The sequence below is a fragment of the Mustela nivalis genome (genome assembly GCF_964662115.1).
Source record: "Mustela nivalis genome assembly, chromosome: 16".
Classification (NCBI taxonomy): domain Eukaryota; kingdom Metazoa; phylum Chordata; class Mammalia; order Carnivora; family Mustelidae; genus Mustela; species Mustela nivalis.
The window spans coordinates 45783541-45806229 of record NC_139035.1 but is presented as its reverse complement, the minus strand read 5'-3'; the positions used below and the strand labels follow the sequence as shown (position 1 = coordinate 45806229).

The 22689-nt window shown below is 39.7% G+C and overlaps 1 long non-coding RNA gene across 2 annotated transcripts; it reads left to right on the top strand.

Annotated features, from left to right (window-relative positions):
- Window positions 1–1523: 1523 nt before the first annotated feature.
- LOC309849510 lies at window positions 1524–8942 on the top strand. 2 transcript variants are annotated; one of them, XR_014303737.1, is made up of 5 exons: window positions 1524–1721; window positions 3271–3459; window positions 4346–4481; window positions 4993–5123; window positions 7912–8942. It is a non-coding gene; the product is annotated as an uncharacterized lncRNA (long non-coding RNA). The 2 variants fall into 2 exon arrangements; XR_014303738.1 differs by lacking the exon at window positions 1524–1721 and having other exon boundaries at window positions 3371–3459; window positions 4409–4481.
- Window positions 8943–22689: the final 13747 nt, after the last annotated feature.

Sequence of the window (22689 nt, the reverse complement as noted above, 5' to 3'; positions counted from 1 at the left end):
ACATATCCTTATATTTCAATATTTTTTAAAAATAATAATGCAAACATTACTATTAGCAGTTAAACTACTGAATGAAGGTTAAAATGCCTTTGCCTTTATTTTGTCCCAGGAGGTTTGACTCTTGAGTTTAAGTATTCTCCTCAAAAATTACTTGAAGTAGGGGCGCCTGGGTGGCTCAGTGGGGTAAGCCTCTGTCTTAGGCTCAGGTCATGATATCAGGGTCCTGGGATTGAACCCTGTATCAGGCGCTCTGCTCAGAAGAAAGCCTGCTTCCCTCTCTCTCTGCCTGCCTCTCTGCCTACTTGTGATCTCCCTCTCTCTGTCAAATAAAGACATAAAATCTTTTTAAAAAATGAATTGAAATAATCCTTACCTCTGATTGGTTCACCTACCAAATTAATAGAGTTTTACACTTATTTGCATTAGTATTTTTTTCGATTTTAGATTTCATTTCTTCCTCTTTTACGCTAAACTTTTTAAAATATATATATATATATATATAACATTCACATTTTAAAAAAAGATTTTCTTTATTTATTTGCGAGGGAGAGAAAGGAGGGAGGGGCAGAGAGAGAGAAAGAGAAACTCAAGCAGACTCCAAGCCAAGCACCGTCCTGATGTGGGGCAGGATTTCACCACCGGGAGAGTATGGTGTGAGCTGAAAACCAAGAGTCAGACGCTTCAGCCACTGAGGCACCAGGCGCCCTAAACACCTGCATGCTTCAAAAGTCAAGGTAATATGAGAAGTATGCAGAGTAATCTTACTTTCATCATATCTGTTCCCTCATTTCATAAAGTTACATTTTTATTGGTTTCTGACATCCTTCCAGTGTTCATTAATCTCTTTTAATAGACAATGGAGATTATGTTACACCTTTGTAGTTGCCATTTTCGTATTTACTTATGGTTTATTTAATTTTTGTATCTATTTCTAATATTCCCTTGAATAACCTTTGTCTTCTGCCTGGGCAGAGGCTGCCTAAGTAGCTGTGTTGCAATCGACCTAGTCCACAACGCAGTCTGGCATCATTCCCCACCCAAGTGTACATGACATCCATAGGGAGAAGACAAACCATAATTTGAAACTAATCTGCCTCACAGATTTTTTTTTTTAAATAAGCAACGTTATTTCATTAGTTTTGGAAACTTCCCCCTCCAAATAACGCCTGAACTCAAAAAGCAATAAAGCTTTGAAAAATTTATATGAAAGTGGCCAAAAATATTTTAAAATAGACTTGAAGATTATTTGTAGTTTTCTCCTTATAACATGCGGGGCAAACTCTCACAGAACACAATACGGACGGAGTGGAAACTAAGTCATCTTGGTCGCCACCGCTAAGTCACCGGGACCCCGGGGCGCCTGCAATTCGAGCAGGCGCAGAGCCTGCCAAGGTATGGCGACAGAGCAGGAATCCGCCCCGCCTTCCCCAGGCCCCGCCCACCCAGGTTCAGTTCCCGGCGTTGCCACTAGGGGCGGCCGCGGTCCCCGCAGCGCCTGTAGCTGCGAAGCTGAGTGGGCCGGGTTTCCAGCCGAGCCTATTTTCCAGCTGGGCCTCAACATGGCTGCGCACAGGGCTGCGAGTCGGGAAGTCGCCGCGTTCTCGTTTTCATGATAGTCCCCGGCTTCTGTGCGCGTCTTGCCTCCCCCAGGTCACTCCAGCAGACATGTTTGCCAAGGCCTTTCGGGTCAAGTCCAACACGGCCATCAAGGGGTCGGACAGGTGAGGGAGAGAAGGGGCCCGCTCCGCCCACCAGGCACCCAGACATCTCCCAGTGCGGGCTGGCCCACAGCCCTCTCTGAGCTGGGTCCGCCGCCCTGGGTGGAGGCCGGGGAAAGTCCAGCCAGGAGGGGACCCCGGAGAGCCGAGGGGGGGGGGTGGTTTAGACACGTTTTGAGGGCGAAGACGGAGCACAGGCCTAGCGTGTCTCCCAGGCTAGTAAAGGAAAACGTAATCCAGCCAGCGCTTCCTGACTGCGGCTAGATAAGGTGTGGGCGGTGCAAACACGAACAGTGACAGGGCCCGCCCTCCACAAAAATCCGATGGGACACCGAAAACTACAACTACAGGAGAAAAGGGATCTGCTTCTCGCAGGAGAGACGGATGGAGGGTGAGGTGGGAGAGAACCAAGGGACGCGTTTTAAGAACTGCGTCTGTTGCACAGTGTTGCTGTGTCTGTGCACAGTGTTGCTGATGCTGGTACCACGTTGCGAAGTTGGGGACCAGTGTGCCCTAGTTGTCACTCCTGGTACCTTCCTATAGCTTTTTGACCACAAGCTGACAGATTTGCGAGGCAGATAAGAGAAAGGAGTGGGCGGAGGGCAAGGCTGAGTTTCTAGTCAGGCTAACTTGGTTACTCACTATGATGAGGGAGCAGGAGGCTGGCTGAAGACATAGCAAAAGCTGGCGCCTTGCACCCCCCTCTCCACCTGCTCCCCTCCATAGTATGTGTAGCATTCCTCAGGCACTCCTGACTGCCATAAATGATAAACAGTTAACTTGCAGAGATCACAATCCTGCAAGACAGGAATCTCCATTGCTCTACAAGTGTCCTGGAGATCTACAAACAAAGAAGTTACCTTATGAACAGCACAAATTTCCAGAGACAAATAACTCTCTCAGTTCCTCAAGCCCTAATGTCTCCCTCTCCAACATAAACGAAACTGGAGGAGGCTGAGGTAGAAGGCATGGTAAAAGATAGCAGGATCATAACACCCCACCAAGAATCTCCTAATTATCTTGATGTTAATGGCTGGCCTAAAGACGACATTGATCAAGCCACAAGGGCAACCCCCCCACCCTTGTAGGCCCTCTTTAACATATGAAAACTCCTTTGAAACCTCCCTTCCCCTCACCTTCCCCAAGGGAAGGCAGCAGCTCTTCCTGCCCAGGGGTCCTGTCCCCTTGCTTTAATAAGCCACCATTTTGCACCAAAGATGTCTCAAGAATTCTTTCTTGGTCATCAGCTCCAGACCTCAGCCCACCGAACCTCACCTAGGTTCTAGAACTTCATCAACTAGATCTCAGTTTTCCTCCTTCTTTGTGAAATGGAAAGACTTGCCCCCAGGAATATGTGAAACTACATGAGACATTGATGAGAAAGAGGATAGCATGTTTTGGAAGAGTAGGGCATCATATACCATATATAGGGCATCATAAACCAGTTTTCCTTGGCCCCTGTGATTTTACAGTAGGTCCTCCAGAGTTCTTTGAATTTATTAAAATCCATCCAGGCAGGATTCATGCCAAGTATTGGTTTGCTTTCCGCCAGAGAAAGCTTCGGGCTGATGTGGCGACTGCTTTCCCGACTCTTGGAACAGATCAGGTCTCTGCCTTAGTACCTGGAAAGGAAGAGCTCAACATTGTGAAGTTATATGCTCACAGGGGGGATGCGGTGACTGTGTATGGTGTGCTGGTAACCCCATCCTGTTTGAACTGGAGAAAAATCTATACCCAACAGGTATGCTAGGATGGAGAGGGCCGTTACTATAATCCTTGCCTAACCTCTGTTTCTCCTCCTTTCTTTCATTAACCTGCCTTACTTAAAACGGGAAGTACAGAATCTCCCAATATCATCCCTACAGATCTCTTTGGACCCAGTGTCCCTAGAATTGGGTCTTTGAAGATCAAAAACTGCTGTAGGTGGGAGAATAAAAGATCTAACTCAGGAAGAGGGTAGTTGGCAAGGGATGGTCTGAGATGAAGGAATAATAGTTCATCGTGGGTTAAGTAGGGATGGAGGAGAGGTCTCAAAAAGGGTGGAATTTCAGGACATGTAAAAAATATTTTTAAAATTATCAGTAGCAGGATTTTCTTAAGAAACTGAATAGGAAGGAAGCTGGGTTAATGGAACTACATACCCAGCTTTCCAGTGATGTCCTTCAGTGCAGATATCTCACAGGGATTCTTTCTTAGGCTCTGCCTGGCTCTCAGGATCCTTTGCTTTCTGTCTTTGTCACTTGGGGCTCTTCTTCCCCCAGCTTGGCTGCAGCAGTGCCGTGGGGTCTCCTTAGGTTACCTGTGCCCCCAGCCCACTTTGCAGCTATGCAGAGAAAGGCCCTTTTCAATCTAAGGTTTTACTGTTAGTCACTGGGAACACAGGGGGAATAAAAGTAGTAAACATGGGGAAGTTTCAACACGTCCTACAGGCTGGCGCCCCATTCTTTGCTTACCTGCTTCTGAGGTCCCAGATGGAATCCTTGCTGGGTCTCCCCACTTTTATCTCCTGTGCCGTGGCCATTGCTGTATCCAGGTGGAATCACAGGGGCCTCACAGCCTCCTCTCTAGCTTTGCGTTTATGTTCTCTGTTTCTTAATTAAAGTGACATTAGTGTTTGGTTTGTCCAGTTCCCTCAGAGATTGACCTTTTGGTAATAAGTCTTCCTGTGTCTCTTTGTGGGCCGTGTACACCTGTGGTCCTATCCTGATCTCCCAACGTTCACAACATGGCCTCTGGTGCTCGAAAAACTGATGGGAGGAGCAGGTAAGAGGTTTTTCTGTATTCTGGCTATTGGCTGAAACTTAGTAAGGGCCAGCTGTTTGAATAAATGCACCCATTTCCTGGGCTCATACCATTGAAAAATGGAATTTTTCATGCATGTTTGTTTCCTCCCTCACCTGGCTGCTTCCATAAGGTCCCTGGGCCTCCACGACCCCATTGAAAGGCTTCAATAAGCTTCGTACTTTGTACTTACAGCAGAAAGCACTCTGTGAGCGACCATACGCTCTGCTTTACATCAATAAGCTAAAGTTAGGAAAAGCAGAATAAGAGATCATGGAACCTGACCCTCAGCTTGGTGCTTCAGTTTGACCACTAGCCCCTGAAGGGAAAAGGTCTGATACTCAGGTTGCATTTCCTAATTTTCATTATGAATAACCTAGTTGATACTTAATAAGTGTTTGTTGGTTGAGTGAATAAATTAATGTTGAAGTCAAACTTGGAACTGCTTAGAGGCAGAATGTGTGTTGTGATGCTTTTGTCTTGTTTCCCACAGATTTGATGCTGCCCGGCCTCGTGGTGCCACTGCTGGTCTGCCTCAGGTACAGAAGGGTGACCTCTGTGCCATTGCCTTGGTGAGGAACAGCTACTGTGCCAGTCCCCTGTGCCTTTGGGGGAAAACCTTAGGTAAAACTGGGGAGAGGAAATGGGAAAGGATAACTTCGAAAGCTTATGGATAAAGAATTAAAAGAAAAAAACAAAAACAAAAACAAAAACAAAAAAAGAAAAAAAACAGATTCTTCTTCCAGAAACAGAAAGTGGGCCTTGGGAGAATGCTAGTGAGCCTGTGTGAGTGCCAGGAGTTGGGGGATGAGAGAAATAGGTCATAGGATGCAAACTTTCAATGATAGGATCGAGTTGGAAGGTCTAATGGATAACAAGGCGATTATAGTTGGTAACAATATCATATAACTGAAATTTGCTAAGAGAATACGATTTACCTCCTCTCACCACTGACTTCTAGCCACATAAGCACCAAAAAAAAAAAAAAAAAGAATAAGCTTTGGAGAAGATGTTATATGTCTTTCTCACTCACTACTTTAAAGTTACTTTCTGACATAATATGATAGCAAATAGTGACTTTTCAACAAATATTTGTTAAATAGATAAATGAATATTTGTACCTGATAGTTCTGTGTTGATCTCAAAATAAAGCAAGATGCTATGTCTTGTTTGTCCCACCTATAAAAATTACTGTTGTCTACTAAATACAAACATGCACACATAGATAATTTCAAACCCACACACACCCCCTGAACTTTGGGGAAATAATAAGTCACATACAATCACTTATTTTTGTTCTTCTTGCAGGTCCTTCTGACGTAGTGTAGGAAATTATTTTTCATGTCAAAAGATAGTTGTTTCAGGAAATGCAGAGTGCCCACAGCAAGAAAAAAACTAACCTCTTTATGTAGGAAAAGGAAGAACATACAGGCAATACAATCCATAACTAAATGATCGCCCAGTTTCAGGACTGGAACGGTTCATTCTGACTAACTGAACTGTTTCTCGAGCTACTTTGGACCATTAGAGCTGCAGGCTTTAAAAAACTGTTCACCTGCAGATGCTCATAGAGGTCTATAAGAATGCATTTGTGTTCTATATAAACTATATAGAGCAAGGAAAACAGTCAAAGATTTTTTTTTAACAGTCAAAAGATTTTTGAAAAGAATACATTTAGCCTATTTGTAAAACTGAAATAATATAACTATACCAGGTAAAGAAATATTTTAAAATGATAAGACTTGCTGCCTGTACTTAGAAGGGGCATAGGAAATCGTTTAATGCCTTCCATCTCCAAAGGTGTATTTATTTTTATAACTATACTGATAGTTTTAATTTTGCTCCAAAGTGTATGTGACATATTTGATATTTACTGTTCCACATTAAGACGTGGCAGTATTCTGTATGTGTATCTCTGTGTTACTAAGAATATGTTCACATTTTATATCTCTCCCACTTGGTTTCAGCCAACTCAGTCAAAGCAAGAAACATTTTTCAGTGTTTACTGTCTGTTTACTGTTTAGAGACATAATGATATATAAAATACAGCCCTTTTCCTGAAAGATCATACAGTTTATGTGAAGGGGCCAGGGAATTAGATAGAAAACAAGTAATACAATAACAACACATAGTTTGTTTAAATTGATTTTGTACTTAATAATCCAGCATGATTATTATCTGATACTAGTATTTTCTATAATATCATTTCAATGAATGCATTATTTACTGTTGTTAACATGTAATTAGCATGACCAATCCCCTATCATAGAACATTTATGTCTTTTTATTTTGGATTTAGGGTATACTGTTGCAATTAAAAGGAAGATATTTATCTCAGTATTTTCATCTCTCTCTGGACCTCAGGAGCCAGATTAGGTTAAGGAATATTGGATTTATTTTTGTATACTAATTAGTTAATGGAGTGGTATGGTCAAAGCTGGACCTCGAGGCATTAAATTATTTACAAGGATATATCGCAATATTAGAGCATAAGAAGTGGTAACTAATTGGATGATAGAGGTAATCAATGACAAAAGACAACAAATATGATGAGTTTGGCCGTACAAGACCAGTTCAGTTAAAAATATTGTTGAAAGGCTATTGTGCATTTTTATTACAAAGGTGAAGTAGTCACCATCCCAACCTGCTATGGACTGAATGTTTGTGTCCCCCAAGTTCATATATTGAAACTCTACCCTCTAATGTGCCTGTATGTTGGGGACAGGTCCTTTATAAAATGTAATTAGGGTTAAACGAGATCATGAAGGTTCGTGCCCTCGTGATGGGATTAGTGCCCTCATTCAGAAGAGGCAACAGAGCACACGCGCGAGTGCTCTCCCTCTCTCTCTCCCCCCTCACATAGAAGAGGTCATGAGAACACACAGCAGGTTGGAGGCAACCTGTAGCAGCCAGGAAGAGAAATCTCTTCAGAAACTGACATGTTGGCATCCTGACCATGTTGGCAAACTGAACGTCTGCTTTCCAGAATACTGAAAACCTAAGTGTCTGTTGTTGAAGCTGCAGTCTATGATATTTTGTTATGGTGGCATCAGTGCCTAATAATCTGCCCTTGGGAAACAAACCAGTTAACACAGTCTTAGGTGAATAGGACTCACGCTAGGAGACATTCACACATGGCATCACTATCACAGCTTATGAGAGGAAAACTTAGCTGAGGTCGTGAATTCAGGGAAAGTCCATATTCTGTAGAATATTATGCCTAAGCAAAATCTCAAATGGTGAACAAGGATCAACCAGGACCAAAAGTTAGGAAGGAACGTTTCATCAGAAGAAATAGCATAAGCAGGAACGTGAGTATTGGCAGCAAATCCACACTGGTGACCGGTATCTGTGATGGGCGGGAGTCTAAGACGACCTCTCTAAGATTTTCACTTTATTCTCTTTGTTCCAGAAAGAAATGTAAGCATGATGAGATATCAGTGCTATGATGAGGTGATTAGTCAATTGATTTTGAGTTCATCTGGGCATATCTGACTAACCAGAAAAGCCCTTAGCTGGATCCAGAGCCTTCCTGAAGAGAGACTGAGGTGTGAGAGGGCCTATGGAGGAGGTCCCCGGGGAGGGAACTGAGAAGAGCCTGAAAGAGCTCAGAGCCATCCCCGGCCACGAGCCCGCAAGAGAACGAGACCTCAGTGCTACCATTGCAAGAAACTGAATACTGTCAGCAGCCCTGTGAGCTTGAGAGAGGACACCGACCTGCAGAAGAAACACACAGGCCAACCAACACCTCAGTTTCAATCTTGTGACAAGTTGACCAGAGGACCCAGATTCCTGACCCAAAGATAGTCAGTCTCTGCTGTTTTATGCAGCCAACTTTGGTAACTTAGGTACCAGTAGAAGCTACTACATTTGTAGAGATCATAAAACATGAAACTAAAAGAAACTAGATATAAGAGAGGTAGATAGGATTTTGTGAATCTTCTGAAGCTTTTAAAGGAAACATGGGCTTCATTTTGTGGATCATGGAGATACTTCTGCGTGGTTACAAGTGAGGGTTCGGGGGTCAGATTTCAACTGTGCAAGGTTGTTCTGGCTGCAGTTTAGAGGATAGATATGTAGGAGTTAAACGCCCATAGATGAGGCTGCTGCTCTGGCCTGGCAGGTACCTGAAGAGAGCCTGGGGAGAGCCGAAGTGGTCAGAGTGAAGTGAATGCATGAAACAAGATGAACATGCGAGGTGACAGGCATGGACATGATACAGGTGTCGAAGATGAACAAAATATTGCCTAGAATGATTCTGAGATTTCAACTGTGTATGTCCTGGTGAATGGTGAGCTATAACCGTTAATGGAAACACATCTGGTATAGATTTGACTTGGTGAATGAGACAAAGTGATGAATTAAATTATAAGATACTGTATTTGGAGTGTCTACAGAAGAAAATGAAGATTTATGAAGAATAAATGATGTCCCATATCTGTAGTTCCTTTTTGCTTGAAATGTAATTCATAACCTTCTTCTCAGAAGAAATTAGCATTTCTGATAAAATGTTCAACCAATTTCAAGGTAAATTTTAATGGTATTCGGGCAGATTCTCGGAAATGAAGCTCCTTCCCACTCAGTTGTCAGTCAAAGAACCTAATAATCCACGTTTTTCTTTTTCATCCTCTTTTAATTTTGTATGGGTATACTGTGACTCCACCCGGCCCCCCTTTTAGATGTCTCTCACAAGCATGAATCTTAACTTCCTTGTTTCAGGAATCAGGAATCTTTATATCATGGTTAACATAATACTTGCATATATGGTCCTTTCCAAATATTTTGGAAATTTTATTTGAGCCAGTGATCTATCTGGGAAGACGTTAGTATTATCACTCTGCATTCTGTGCAAAAGAATAGAGGGTGAGATAGAGCTAGTGTAGCCCAGGAAGGAGAGAGAAATGGGACAACCAAAAAGCTGAGAACCAGAAAAACACAAGAGCCTTGCTGTGTGAAAACACAGATCAAATGTAACCATTATATTTTGTAACAGTTATAATTGTAAATGATAATATATATTAAATATACCAGGGGTGCCTGGTGCATGTGACATATACCAGGGTTGGCTCAGTGGGTTAAAGCCTCTGCCTTTGGCTTGGCTCATGGTCCCAGGGTCCTGGGTCGAGCCTCACATTGGGCTCCCCCTCTCACTCTTTCTCTCAAATAAATAAATACTGTCTTTAAATATATATCTATATCTATATCTGTATATACACATACAGATATAATTTATACAAAATATTTGAAAAACTGCCTTTGCAACTATCCTTTATAGAAAACATTAAAAGCTAGACTTGGGCTCCCAATCCAGCCAAATTTAGAAAAGAATTGAAAGAAGAAAGGAAGGAATGATAGAGTTATGAGACTCTCTAAAAAATTAATTTGCTTGTGAATAGAATCGCCCAAAAAGACTAGCTGAAGGTGCTATGAGCTGATAACCCTCGAATCTGACCTGGAATCAGTTTGGCCACAAGTACTTCCACTTCAGTTAAAATCAAAGGTGACATGGGAGAATGGGCTGTTTACTTCGCCACAACCAAAGCTGCCCTCTGAGACTTTAAATCACCAGGAGATGCAAATCACACAAATCAGTCATTTCTGATTTGGCGGGTTATCAACTTTGGTGAATATAATTCATGAAGGAAGACTCAAACACACCAGGCTCCTGCTTAACTCCTGAGAACGAAGTAGCTCCACAGCAGAGTCTGAGGCTGCCTGTCCATTAAAATCAGACATGACCACTCAATGAATGACGTGTCGTAACAGTGTGAGAAAGACTTTGTGCTCATCCACCCACCTGTTCGTTTTCATATCCACTCATGGAGGCATTACGTGCTTGCCTTCTCTGCCTGGACTTTGCTCGGTGCTGAGGATACATGGTGAACTAATCGGACAGACTCCCTGCCCTCATGAAGCTTACATTTTATCTGGGGGGTATGGATATTAAATTCTACGAAATTAATATTTCTAGCAAAAGTATTATACATGCCACAGAGAGGGCTATGAGAGAGAATGAAATGGGGAGAATTTCAAAACTTGAGAGATGAAGGAAAGTTTCTTTGAAGAAATTTGGGTTGACCTATGAACAGAAAGGAAATAACTAGAAGAAAAAAAGGGATAAAATGCTGTCCAATGAAAGAAGCGTGAAGGCGCACAGCCAGTGTATCTTGCAAACTCTACACACTAATAGATCTTGCCAGAGAATCTGTGGGTTTAATGAGAAAAGACAAGATAAAATAATCAACACTTCTTGTTACCTGGTACTTTGTCCCAAGTCAGCTTTCTCATTTGCAGAATTATTTGTGTTATTGATAAATAAGAAATATACATTTTTAAGAGTTTATTTTTAAGTAATGCCTACAACACTAATTACTGGTTTTAAAAAAACACTGACCTTAATAGAAATTGATGAGGAGTTCACTAACATAACTTACAAATGCTTATAACCATGATCCCTGTTTGCCAATTTGTATCTGCAGTTTCACCTACTGGCTAAAATCTACTTGTAACCCTAAAATTAATACCTTGGGCTTTTTCACCATTATTCCAGGGCACGTACACACACAGAGCAGTGAAAAATTAGATTCGTCCATATGCGCACATCCCCTGCTGGGGTCCAAGGTGCTGCTCTGCCTTGTCCTTTTCAGCAATTGGAGGGAGAGGACCATTGGATGGAGACAGCAGGGGGCAGCACAGTGTAGTACAAGACACAGGCTGTATGGCCAGTTAGGTAGGGTTTGAATGTAAACTCTGATAATGTTATGGGGATGGTCACTTAACACTTCTAAACCTACTTTTTTCTCTGTAAAACAAAGCAAGTATAATCCCCCAGGATGAAATGCTTTAGGAATTAAGATTATAAGTGAGGTATGTCTCTATCCACACCCACACACACACAAAAATACGTGTACACATAATACCCCTAGGAGCAATGGTTCAGTGTTTACTAATAATAGATTTTTGTGGTGATTTTTTAGACATTATTAGCAGGAAAAATGAGAATTGAGTGTTTGTGTGTGTACGGGTGTGTATTGTACACACATACGTAAAATGCGTATAGGAATATGAAATATGTATGTATATATATGTACACTAGATATATATCAGGTGTATCATGTATATGTGAAAAGTAAGCATCACAGGCTAATACTGAAAGCTTTATTGCTAAGTCAAGAAGATGGAAGTCCTATGGTTAGCTCTACTGTCTAACACAGCACTAGATGTTCTCACTCATGTAACTGGTCAAAAGAGAGAAATTAGAAGTATAAATACCAGAAAGAGAACACTAAAAATATCAATATTTGCAGATGATATGGTTTAAACCCAGCAATTCCACTAGACTTCAGTGGAAAGATTCTACAGACGACAAAGTAATTCAGTTAGTGGTGTGGTGTGAAATTAAAATACAGACATCAATAGCCTTCATCAATACACACAATGACCAATTGAAGATAAAAGGTAAAAGAAGGCCTCTGCAAAAATAAAAGTTTAGGGGAAAAAAGTTGAGAAAAATCTTTGTGAGAAAATATTTTCAACATTCTTAATCACAAACATAAAATGAAATACATGGAGATATATACCATAGAAGGACAGTTTCATAAAGGTGTCATGGACAGGCTATATGGGAAAAACAAATAGGCATAAATATCCAAGAAAACTTTGGAAAGAAGAGTGACAATGATGACAAGAGTGATTAGATTAGGGCTATTATAAAACAAAACTCAATTTAAAATTAAGTTAATGACTTCTGGATACCCAGACCAACAAAATAAAGTTTCAGAAATAGACCAAATCTGTACATAAATTTATTATATCCCATGGTGATCTCTGGGCTCTGAGACTGAGCCCATCGTCAGGTTCTGTGATTATCAGGGGATCTGCTTGAAATTCTCTCTCTCCCTCTCCCTTGCCTGTTTATGCTCTCTCTCTCTCTCTAAAATAAGTACATCTTTAAAAGAAGAAGAAGAAGAAATGTACTATATCCTAGAGGTAGCATTTCAAATATATCAGGGAGTCTTGGAATTTTAAAATCAATGGTGTTGTGACAAACTGGGTAGTTATTTGAAAAATAATGGGATTCAATTGATACACACTAAAATAAATTCAAATCAGTTAAAGATACATATATTCACACTATATATATACATATATTATATATACATATATGTGTGTGTGTACTCCAGCAAAAGTATAGAAGAAAATGTTGTTTCAACTTTACTCAATAAAATATTTCCTTTTAGTTGATATAAATAAGAATGTGTGCTTAACCACCCCCTTCCCAATCATGGTAACCAAAGGCAAAAGACAGAACAAACTGAACAAAATCAGAATTCACAGCTCATATAAAAAGACAAACATGCCTAATTTATAAAAAGCACTATATATCAATAAGGAAAAGTTCAGTAGAAAATGTGCAAAACATATGAATAGACAGTTATATTGAGCAAGTCATCACTTACATAGCTGGATTTTGAAGAAAGACGCCTTTTTGGTAACCTATTTTTGTTCATATTATGTATGAAAAATTAACTTGATACATCCTTTCAACTTTCATTTCCACAATGATCACAGAAAGGACCTCTGAAATATTTGATACCTGAAAATATTGCCGTTTCGAGTACATAGAAGTAAATAAATAGGTTAGTGATCTTTTTTCATTTTATGTAATGATGATTTTTAGTTCCCTTTCATGGCCGCCTTAGTTTTAAGTAAAATATGCTCTTCGTTATAATAAAAAAAAAAAAAAACAAGAGTTTCTTCAGGCAAGATGCCTTTATAGGTTTTTCTGATGACAATACCCTTGTAACCAAAACCACACCATTTTTATGTTTATTTTCATAACAAACCAAATACTAAAAAAAAAAAAAACAACCCACAAACCTCGTTGTGTTTATGAAGAAACAGAAGATTATAGATCTTATCCCTGCAGTGTTTAATACATATACTTTATGAACATGACTTCTGCTCATATACTAGCAGCTCCCTGAGAGTAACTGCTTACCTTTGGGTCTTTGCAGCTTTTTCATTCAGTAATTGCTTTAAGTGAAATGTAGAAATAGCATCAAATATAGAATGTTCAGAATACTCAAGGAAAGCCACCTTTAATAAACTTCATATTAAATCTGTGAATATTCCTCAGAGATTAAAGCAGGCATAATGAAATTGAGCTGTATAATAAAGTCATGGTATCATCTATCTGTTCATCTATTTATAATCTGTTTTCATAAATATCTCTCTGTGATGCAGTAAGCATTTCAGACGTGCTAGAAATTGTTATAAGCTTTATTTCCATATTTTCATAACAATACATACTTAAAATATATCCCTGTAATATTTTTGAAGAAAAAGATGATAACAAGTATTCCTTAAATCTGTTTTGAGGTAGAATACAAATATGAAGCGTAACTTCATAGCATAATTTCTTAAACATTAGACAATATTCTCTGCCCCCAAATACTGTCATGAATATTCATGTATAACAAATGTATTCTGTTGAACTTCTGGCATAAACAAATGCATCTAACTTGCCTCAATGCTAGTTGATTTAAGTATGTGACATTAGAAAAATAGAAGTGGTGATGCAACATGGGGGCTTAAGTGGGTACGAGAAGAATCAATGAAACAAGATGGGATTGGGAGGGAGACAAACCATAAGTGACTCTTAATCTCACAGAACAAACTGAGGGTTGCTGGGGGGAGGGGGTTTGGGAGAAGGGGGTGGGATTATGGACATTGGGGAGGGTATGTGCTTGGGTGAGTGCTGTGAAGTGTGTAAACCTGGTGATTCACAGACCTGTACCCCTGGGGATAAAAATATATGTTTATAAAAAATAAAAAATTAATAAAAGGAAAAGAAAAATACTTTTCTCTTTCTAAATGCTAGTAGTTCTATTCACTTTTTTATTTTCTCTTTCTTGTCCCTGAAAAGGGGAAGAAAAGGAGACACCAACATGCAGGCGGGATTGAGGGCAGTGCTGCCCATAGAATTTTCTGTAATTACAGATTTGTTCTGTCTCCATTCTCTGAGACGATAGCCACTAGTCACATGGGGAGAAAGGATGAAAATGGTCAAAGGGCATAAACCTCCAGTTATGAGATGAATAAGTTCTGGGGATATAATGGACAGCCTGGTGACTACAGTTAACTGTGCTGTACTATATACTTACTAAAGTTTAAATCCAAGCCTCACCACATACTACCTGCATGACTTTGTAAGTTACTAATGTCTCAGTTTCCTCACATGTAGAATGAGAATAAAAATAAAACCTACCTTATGAGACTGTTATGGGTATAACTTACCGTATGTTATGGGTACAACATTAATTAATGTATTGTAATATAAGTCCTCAGACCAATGTCTGGCTCATGGTAAATGTTACTGTATTCCACTTATTATTATCATTATTGCCCGAGTTATCTTCCTTTCTTCCTCCTTCTTCCTGCTCCTTCTTTATCAAAAGAAAACAGTTGGTGTACTTCGTAGGCAGCAAGTTCCCAGTGGAAGGCCTTATATCCAGTTGTAAAGGGTGCATCTCAGTTGAGCTAAAGTACAGGAAAAAAGGCTCTTTTTACATGGTAAAAGTACAGGAAAAAGGCTCTTTTTACATTGCTCTGTCCTTTCTGCTTTGAACAGACCTGTGCGAAGACATGATTTTGGAGCTAAGGTAGCCCTCTTCTAACACCCTTAGGAGCTAATTCTCCATGGTGTTTCTATTCCTACTGTGACAGCTTTCATTTTGAATTATTTGTTCAAGAATGTTTGCATGGCAAACAGTTTTGAAACTTGGAAACAATATTTCCCTTGGACAAGAGGGCATATTTGTTTTCTGACTCGGAAAACAAAGCCAATGCCCTCCAAACAAAGTAAAACAAATGTTTGCTGCCGGTCTACTTTTAAAATTTGGGATTTCCTACCTTGGGATTACTCAGCTGTGACACAACCTGAGTGTGTGTGGAGCATCCGTTCGAGCTTCTCTAGAGAGACCCTGAGGGTCTGCAGGACAGAGAGAACAAGTGTGAAAGTCAAATTCATGCCACCTGCTATGCTAAGACCAATAAATTCCTCTGTCTCTGATCCAGGAGTTCAGTGTCTTCTGCCAGCAGCTGGGAGCTGTGGTGGGGTAACTACAGTTAACCCTTGAACAATGCAGGAGGTTGGTGTACTGACACCCACGCAGCCAAAAATCCACATACAACTTTGGACTCTCCCCTAAAACTGAACTACTAATAGCCTACTGTTGACCAAAAAGACTTACTGATAACACAAACAGAATTAACCCATGTTTTGTATGTGATATTGTATTCTCACAATCAAGCTAGAGAAAAGAATGTTATTAAAAAACCATATGGAAGAGAAACTACTGTACTGTATTATATTTACTGAAAAAAAAATCCGTATGTAAGTGGACCCACACAGTTTAAACGTTCAAAGGTCCACTGTACTTATTTTGCAAGCAGGGTGAAGTATCAGACCTCACAGTTCCTGACAAACACAAGTTTGACGACAAGAGCCAGCTTGCTGAGCACAGCAAAAGATTGGAACTTCTGACAGAACCACAGTACCAATCTTGGAGTATCTACCTCCAGATTTCGTACATGATTAAAACACATCCACCCAAGGGGCGCCTGGGTTCCTTCGTTGGTTAAGGGTCACACACTTGGTTTCGGCTCAGGTCATGATCGCAGGGTCGTGATTTTGAGCCCCGTGTTGTGCTCTGTGCTCAGGCGGAGTCTGTTTGAGATGCACACTCCCTCTCCCTCTGCACCTCCCCCCCCAACGAACCCCTAAAGCACACACACCCAATAAAATATATTCTCTTCAAACAATCTTTAACCACTTCAAGCTAACACCCAGATAGTGAACACATTGTATCTGAAGTTATGAAAATTTTTTGTGAGACTCATTCATTTACATGATGAAAGTGAAGTCACCATGATTTGAGTACCAAGAAAAAAGTTTAGAATATCTATTTGAAGAGATGTTCTTTTACTTACCCTTCTCATACTTCCTGTAATATGTGTTATAGCTCAAGTTCAACTCTTAGGCAATCAGGAAATTTTTAAAAATCTAAAAAAAAATGTGTTATCTTCTCCCATTCCATGGGTTGTCTCTTTGTTTTTTTGACTGTTTCCTTTGCTGTGCAGAAGCTTTTGATCTTGACGAAGTCCCAAAAGTTCATTTTCCCTTTTGTTTCCTTTGCCTTTGGAGACATATCTTGAAAGAAGTCGCTGAGACTGATATCGAAGAGGTTACTTCTCCTCTAGGATTCTGATGGATTCCTGTCTCACGTTGAGGTCTTTTATCCATTTTGAGTTTATCTTTGTGTATGGTGTTTGAGAATGGTCAAGTTTCATTCTTCTACATATAGCTGTCCAATTTTCCCAGCACCATTTATTGAAGAGACTGTCTTTATTCCACTGTATATTTATTCCTGTTTTGTCAAAGATTAATTGACCATAGAGTTGAGGGTCCATATCTGGGCTCTCTACTCTGTTCCACTGGTCTGTGTGTCTCTTTTTATGCCAGTTCCATGCTGTCCTGGTGATCACAGCTTTGTAGTAAAGCTTGAAATCAGGTAACATTATGCCCCCAGTTTTATTTTTGTTTTTCAACATTTCCTTAGTGATTTGGGGTCTCTTCTGATTGCATACAAATTTTTGGATTATTTGCTCCAGCTCTTTGAAGAATACCGGTGGAATTTTGATCAGAATGGCATTAAAAGTATAGATTGCTCTAGGCAGTATAGACATTTTAACAATGTTTATTCTTCCAATCCAAGAGCATGGAATGGTCTTCCATCTTTTTGTATTTTCTTCAATTTCTTTCATGAGTGTTCTGCAGTTCCTCAAGTACAGATCCTTTACCTCTCTGGTTAGGTTTATTCCCAGGTATCTTATGGTTCTTGATGCTATAGTAAATGGAATCGATTCTCTAATTTCCCTTTCTGTATTTTCATTGATAGTGTATAAGAAATCCACTGACTTCTGTACATTGACTTTGTATCCTGCCACGGAATGGGAGAAGATATTGGCAAATGTCAGTACAGAGGGATGCCTGGGTGGCTCAGTTGGTTAGGCAGCTGCCTTCGGCTCAGGTCATGATCCCAGCGTCCTGGGATCGAGTCCCACATCAGGCTCCTTGCTCGGCAGGGAGCCTGCTTCTCCCTCTGCCTCTGCCTGCCATTCTGTCTGCCTGTGCTCGCTCACTCTCCCCCTCTCTCTCTCTGATAAATAAATAAAATCTTTAAAAAAAAAATGTCAGTACAGAAAAAAGGATGATATCCAGGATCTATAATGAACTCCTCAAACTCAACACACACAAAACAGGCAATCATATCAAAAAATGGGCAGAAGATATGAACAGACACTACTCCAATGAAGACATACAAATGGCTATCAGACACATGAAAATATGTTCATCATCACTAGCCATCAGGGAGATTCCAATCAAAACCACATTGAGATATCACCTTTCACCAGTTAGAATGGCCAAAATTAGCAAGACAGGAAACAACATGTGTTGGAGAGGATGTGGAGAAAGGGGAACCAGATATCACCTTTCACCAGTTAGAATGGCCAAAATTAGCAAGACAGGAAACAACATGTGTTGGAGAGGATGTGGAGAAAGGGGAACCCTCTTACACTGTTGGTGGGAATGCAAGTTGGTGCAGCCCCTTTGGAAAACGGTGGAGACTCCTCAAGAAATTAAAAATAGAACTTCCCTATGACCCTGCCATTGCACTAAAGGTATTTACCCCAAAGATACAGATGTAGTGAAAAGAAGGGCCATCTGTACCCCAATGTTTATAGTAGCAATGGCCACGGTTGCCAAACTGTGGAAAGAACCAAGATGCCCTTCAACAGATGAATGGATAAGGAAGATGTCGTCCATATACACTATGAAGTATTATGCCTCCATCTGAAAGGTCGAATACCCAACTTTTTTAGCAACATGGACGGGACTGGAAGAAATTATGCTGAGTGAAATCAGTCAAGCAGAGAGAGAGTCAATTATCATATGGTTTCACATATTTGTGGAGCATAACAAATAGCATGGAGGACAAGAGGAGTTAGAGAGGAGAAGGGAGCTGGGGGAAATTGGAAGGGGAGGTGAACCATGAGAGACTATGGACTCTGAAAAACAATCTGAGGGGTTTGAAGTGGCTGGGGGGTGGGAGGTTGGGGTACCAGGTGGTGGGTATTATAGAGGGCACGGATTGCATGGAGCACTGGGTGTGGTGAAAAAAATAATGCATACTGTTATGCTGAAAATAAATAAAAAATAAAACATCAAAAATTTTGTTACATCAAAAAAATGTTACTATGCTTGAGAATATTTTTAGTTCTTGAGAAACAACTTCCTCATCTTGTCACCTTGTCGATAAGGAATCTTATCCAGTAACATACACTTAAATCTAGACATAAGGTACACGTCTGACATTGTGGATTCACTGCTTCCAAGATGCTACAATCCTTAAGGATAGTTGTTATAGTTCACCTACTTGACGGATTACAAAACTGATGACATAGAGAAAAAACAACCTGTGCATGGTTGCATAATTAATAAAATAGGGAAGCCGGGCATTGAAGTCTAAGCTCATTTCTATTACACCACTCTGTCACAAAAAGTATATTTAATCTTCCTCATTATGATATTATAAACCAATGAAGTTAGGCTAAATCCAATTATCCCCATTTTCTTATCAATGAAAAATAGGAGCCTCAAAAATATTTGCTAATTTGTCACATTCACACTGATAATTAGTAGAGTCATGGCTAGTGTTCAAGTCTCAACTCTTACACAAATACTCTCTTCCCCAGAGCCCATGAGGTCATGTTTCCTATCTAGTCTTGGCCCCATTATAAAATAAATTTTAGGTTCTTCATTTACCTGGGTTTTTTTTTTTCTTAAAAAAATTATATATATATATATATATATATATATATATATATTTAAGTGAGAGAGCGAGTGTGAGTAGGGGTGAGGGGAAGAGAGAGAGAGAGGGAAAGAATCTCAAGCAGACTTCTCACTGAGCACAGAGCCCTCCATGGGGCTTGACCTTATGACTCTGAGAGCATGTCTTGAGATGAAATCAGGAGTCAGGCACTTAACTGGCTGACCCAACAAGGCCCCGCCTACCTATATTTATTATTGACAAAACTCTTAAGTATATTAGTCCAGTTTCCTCATTTTCACTATCCTTTGTTTCCTTGACATTTTCCTCCATCCAAAAGGCCTTGCCGATTTCACTATCTGTGGCAGTACAAGCTTTCAGGGAGCCCAGACCACTGGCATCGCTACTTACCATTATGTGCTGAGCCAGACTTAAGCTTCAGGAACAATACTCATATTATTTTTATTATAAGATATGGCAACTTTACTTTTTTAAAGGGTAATGAATTTGAAGGAAATATAAGCATGTATTTGTGTTTCTAAACTCTATCCTTAGACTTTGCTATCTCTAACTTTACACAATCTTTAAAATTTTTATTGGGAACACACAGATATCCCAGTGACATCAAGATTTCCATTTAGCCTAAATCATTTAAAATATTTATTAATTATTAAATAATAATAATAATAATAATGTAAATGAATCATAGTGAATTGTACCTTTTCCTTAAATCTATCAGTTACTACTCATTCATGTTACAACCCAATTTCATTCACCACACACTGATACCTTATTGGTCTTAGGCACATGGATCAGGACTTATTTCCAGGATTATTTCAATATTCTTTCCCTTTTCCTAAAGATAATTTGTGAAATTAACTTCTTCAGATTTTGTATGGTAATTTCCTTGTTAAAAAGTTTTATGTTAAGTTTAACTACTCTGGGTAAATCTTATGATGTGCAAATTTGAAAGTAAAAAGGCAAAATAATGAGTAGTGACAGAAAATTCTATGCACACATACAAGACATAGATACACGTATTGCATAAGGTCAGTTATACCTTGCAAAGAACATGTGATAATTCTTTTTCTCTTTTAACATTAGCTTTTTTGTTTTAAAATGTAATATTTTTGTCTAATTTAAGAAATCTAAAAATCTTCATTACCATGAATCTTTACGTTCCATTTCACCTTTTTACTGACATGAAATATAAAACTTGAGAGCGCCGAATCCTAACCACTAGACCACCAGGGAATGAAATATAAAACTTGAAAACAACAACAAAATATCCCAAGATGCATGTGCATACCTCTAAAGAATCTTGAGGTTTTTTGTTATTTTTCAAAATCCTCTCCACTTTTCCTAATTACTTCCTACTTAGAAATACTGTCACAGCTTTCCTTGTCTACACACCTGGGATTTACATTCTCCCTCCTAAGACACCATCACAAATGAAAACATTGTTTTTTGTTCCAAATGCATACTCAACAGCTGTTGAGAAAATGAGAAATGTGTGTTCATTTACTAACACACTCAGACTTCAGCTTAGTGGTGTAACAAATTGAAAAAAGTCCCAAACTACAAAGTTCTACAAAAGATCACACTGACCAAGAATGGATTTATTTAGAGAAGAGGGGAATTGCTTAATCTTCCTGAGAAAAGGATAGTTTACCTTGGGCAAATACTGAAGAAAAGTATACATTTATTAAACTTTTTTTTTTATTGAACTTTTTGTCCCTTCAGATCACGCCATTCAAAGTTGACCTCTGTCTGACAATTCAAATGTCCTTCTAATGAAATTCAACTGCTCTCAAATATTAAAAATTCACTTTCATGATAAATTTCCTTTCATGAACTTACCAGCCACTGAATTGGCCAAAGCACAGTTCTAATAGGTCTGTTTACAGTGTGAGACCCAAGTAACAGTGACCGAGTTATGGACCTTGAGGTTCCAGCCCTTTAAGTGAGTTTCCCAATCCAATCTGGGAAGAGCAGAAGCTGCAGTCATTTCAATCACTGCCATCATATAGATTCAGCCTCATTCTAAATTTACTCAAGTGTTTTCATTACATGGGCTTGGCAAATTGACAACTCAGAGTAGATATATAGTATTGAACTGTATCTTCTCAGTGGTGCGGGTGAAACAGGGTTATGAAAGGAGGCCCTTGAAATTTGTATATTGGCGCTCATCCATTCCTGGATGTGTTCTATTCCTATCTATTAACCTCAGGAAAATATCCAAATGGGCGCTTTGTATGAGGTCATTCACCAAGATATTCTCTGTTTTTGTTTTTGATTTTTAACATTTTTAGTGGTCCTTAGATTCAGAAGAACCTAAATTTTTTGTTTTCATATTAAAATAAAAATATGGGACACCTGGGTGGATCGGTCAGTTAAGCTTATACCTTCAGCTCAGGTCATGGTCCCAGGGTCCTGGGATTGAGCCCCATATATAGCTCCTTGCTCACCTGTTTCTCCTTCTGCTGCTGCCCCTGCTTATGCTCTCTCTCTGTCAAATAAATAAATAAAATCCTAAAATAAATAAGAATAGTCAAGACTTACTGTGAGCCCTTGTAAGACTCTCAACTGCCTTCCACCTGCCTGCCTCATCTTTTGCTTCTTCAGTTTGGAGGCCTCAAACCTAATAGAAGGTTCAGCCTCCTTGTGACCCTCGATATGATATGGCTTCAAAACCTGGCTATGATTGGGACACCTGGTTGGCTCAGTCAGTTAAGAATCTGACTCTTATTTTCACCTCAGGTCATGATCTTAAGGTCCTGAGTTTAAGCCCCTTATGGGGCTCAATGGAGCTGGGTATAGAGCCTGCTTGGGATTCTCTCTCTCCCTCAACCCTTCCCCCCCACACTCCCACCAGTTCTCTCTCTCTCTCTAAATACATATGTAAATACATACATAAGTAAAACTAGTTATGATTAAAAAACAAATGGTGCTCTCAACATACTCATTATATTGCTGTCAAACCTAAAGCAATGCATGATGGATCCCTACTGAAAATGTGCCTTAAGACTTTACTTTTTTAAAAAACGATTAAATCTTATGGAACTCTTGGTTTGGCTCAGGTCGTGATCTCAGAGTCGTGAGATTGAACCCTACATCGGGCTCCACATTTGCATGGGGTCTGTTCAAGAGTCTCTCTCCTTCCTCCTCTCCCTCCTCCTCTGCCCCATCCCCCACTCCCACCAGCTAGCTCACACTCTTTCTCAAATAAATAAAATCTAACAATTAAATAATACGAATTATTTTGTCGTATAAATCATCCTTTCTGAAATATTTGT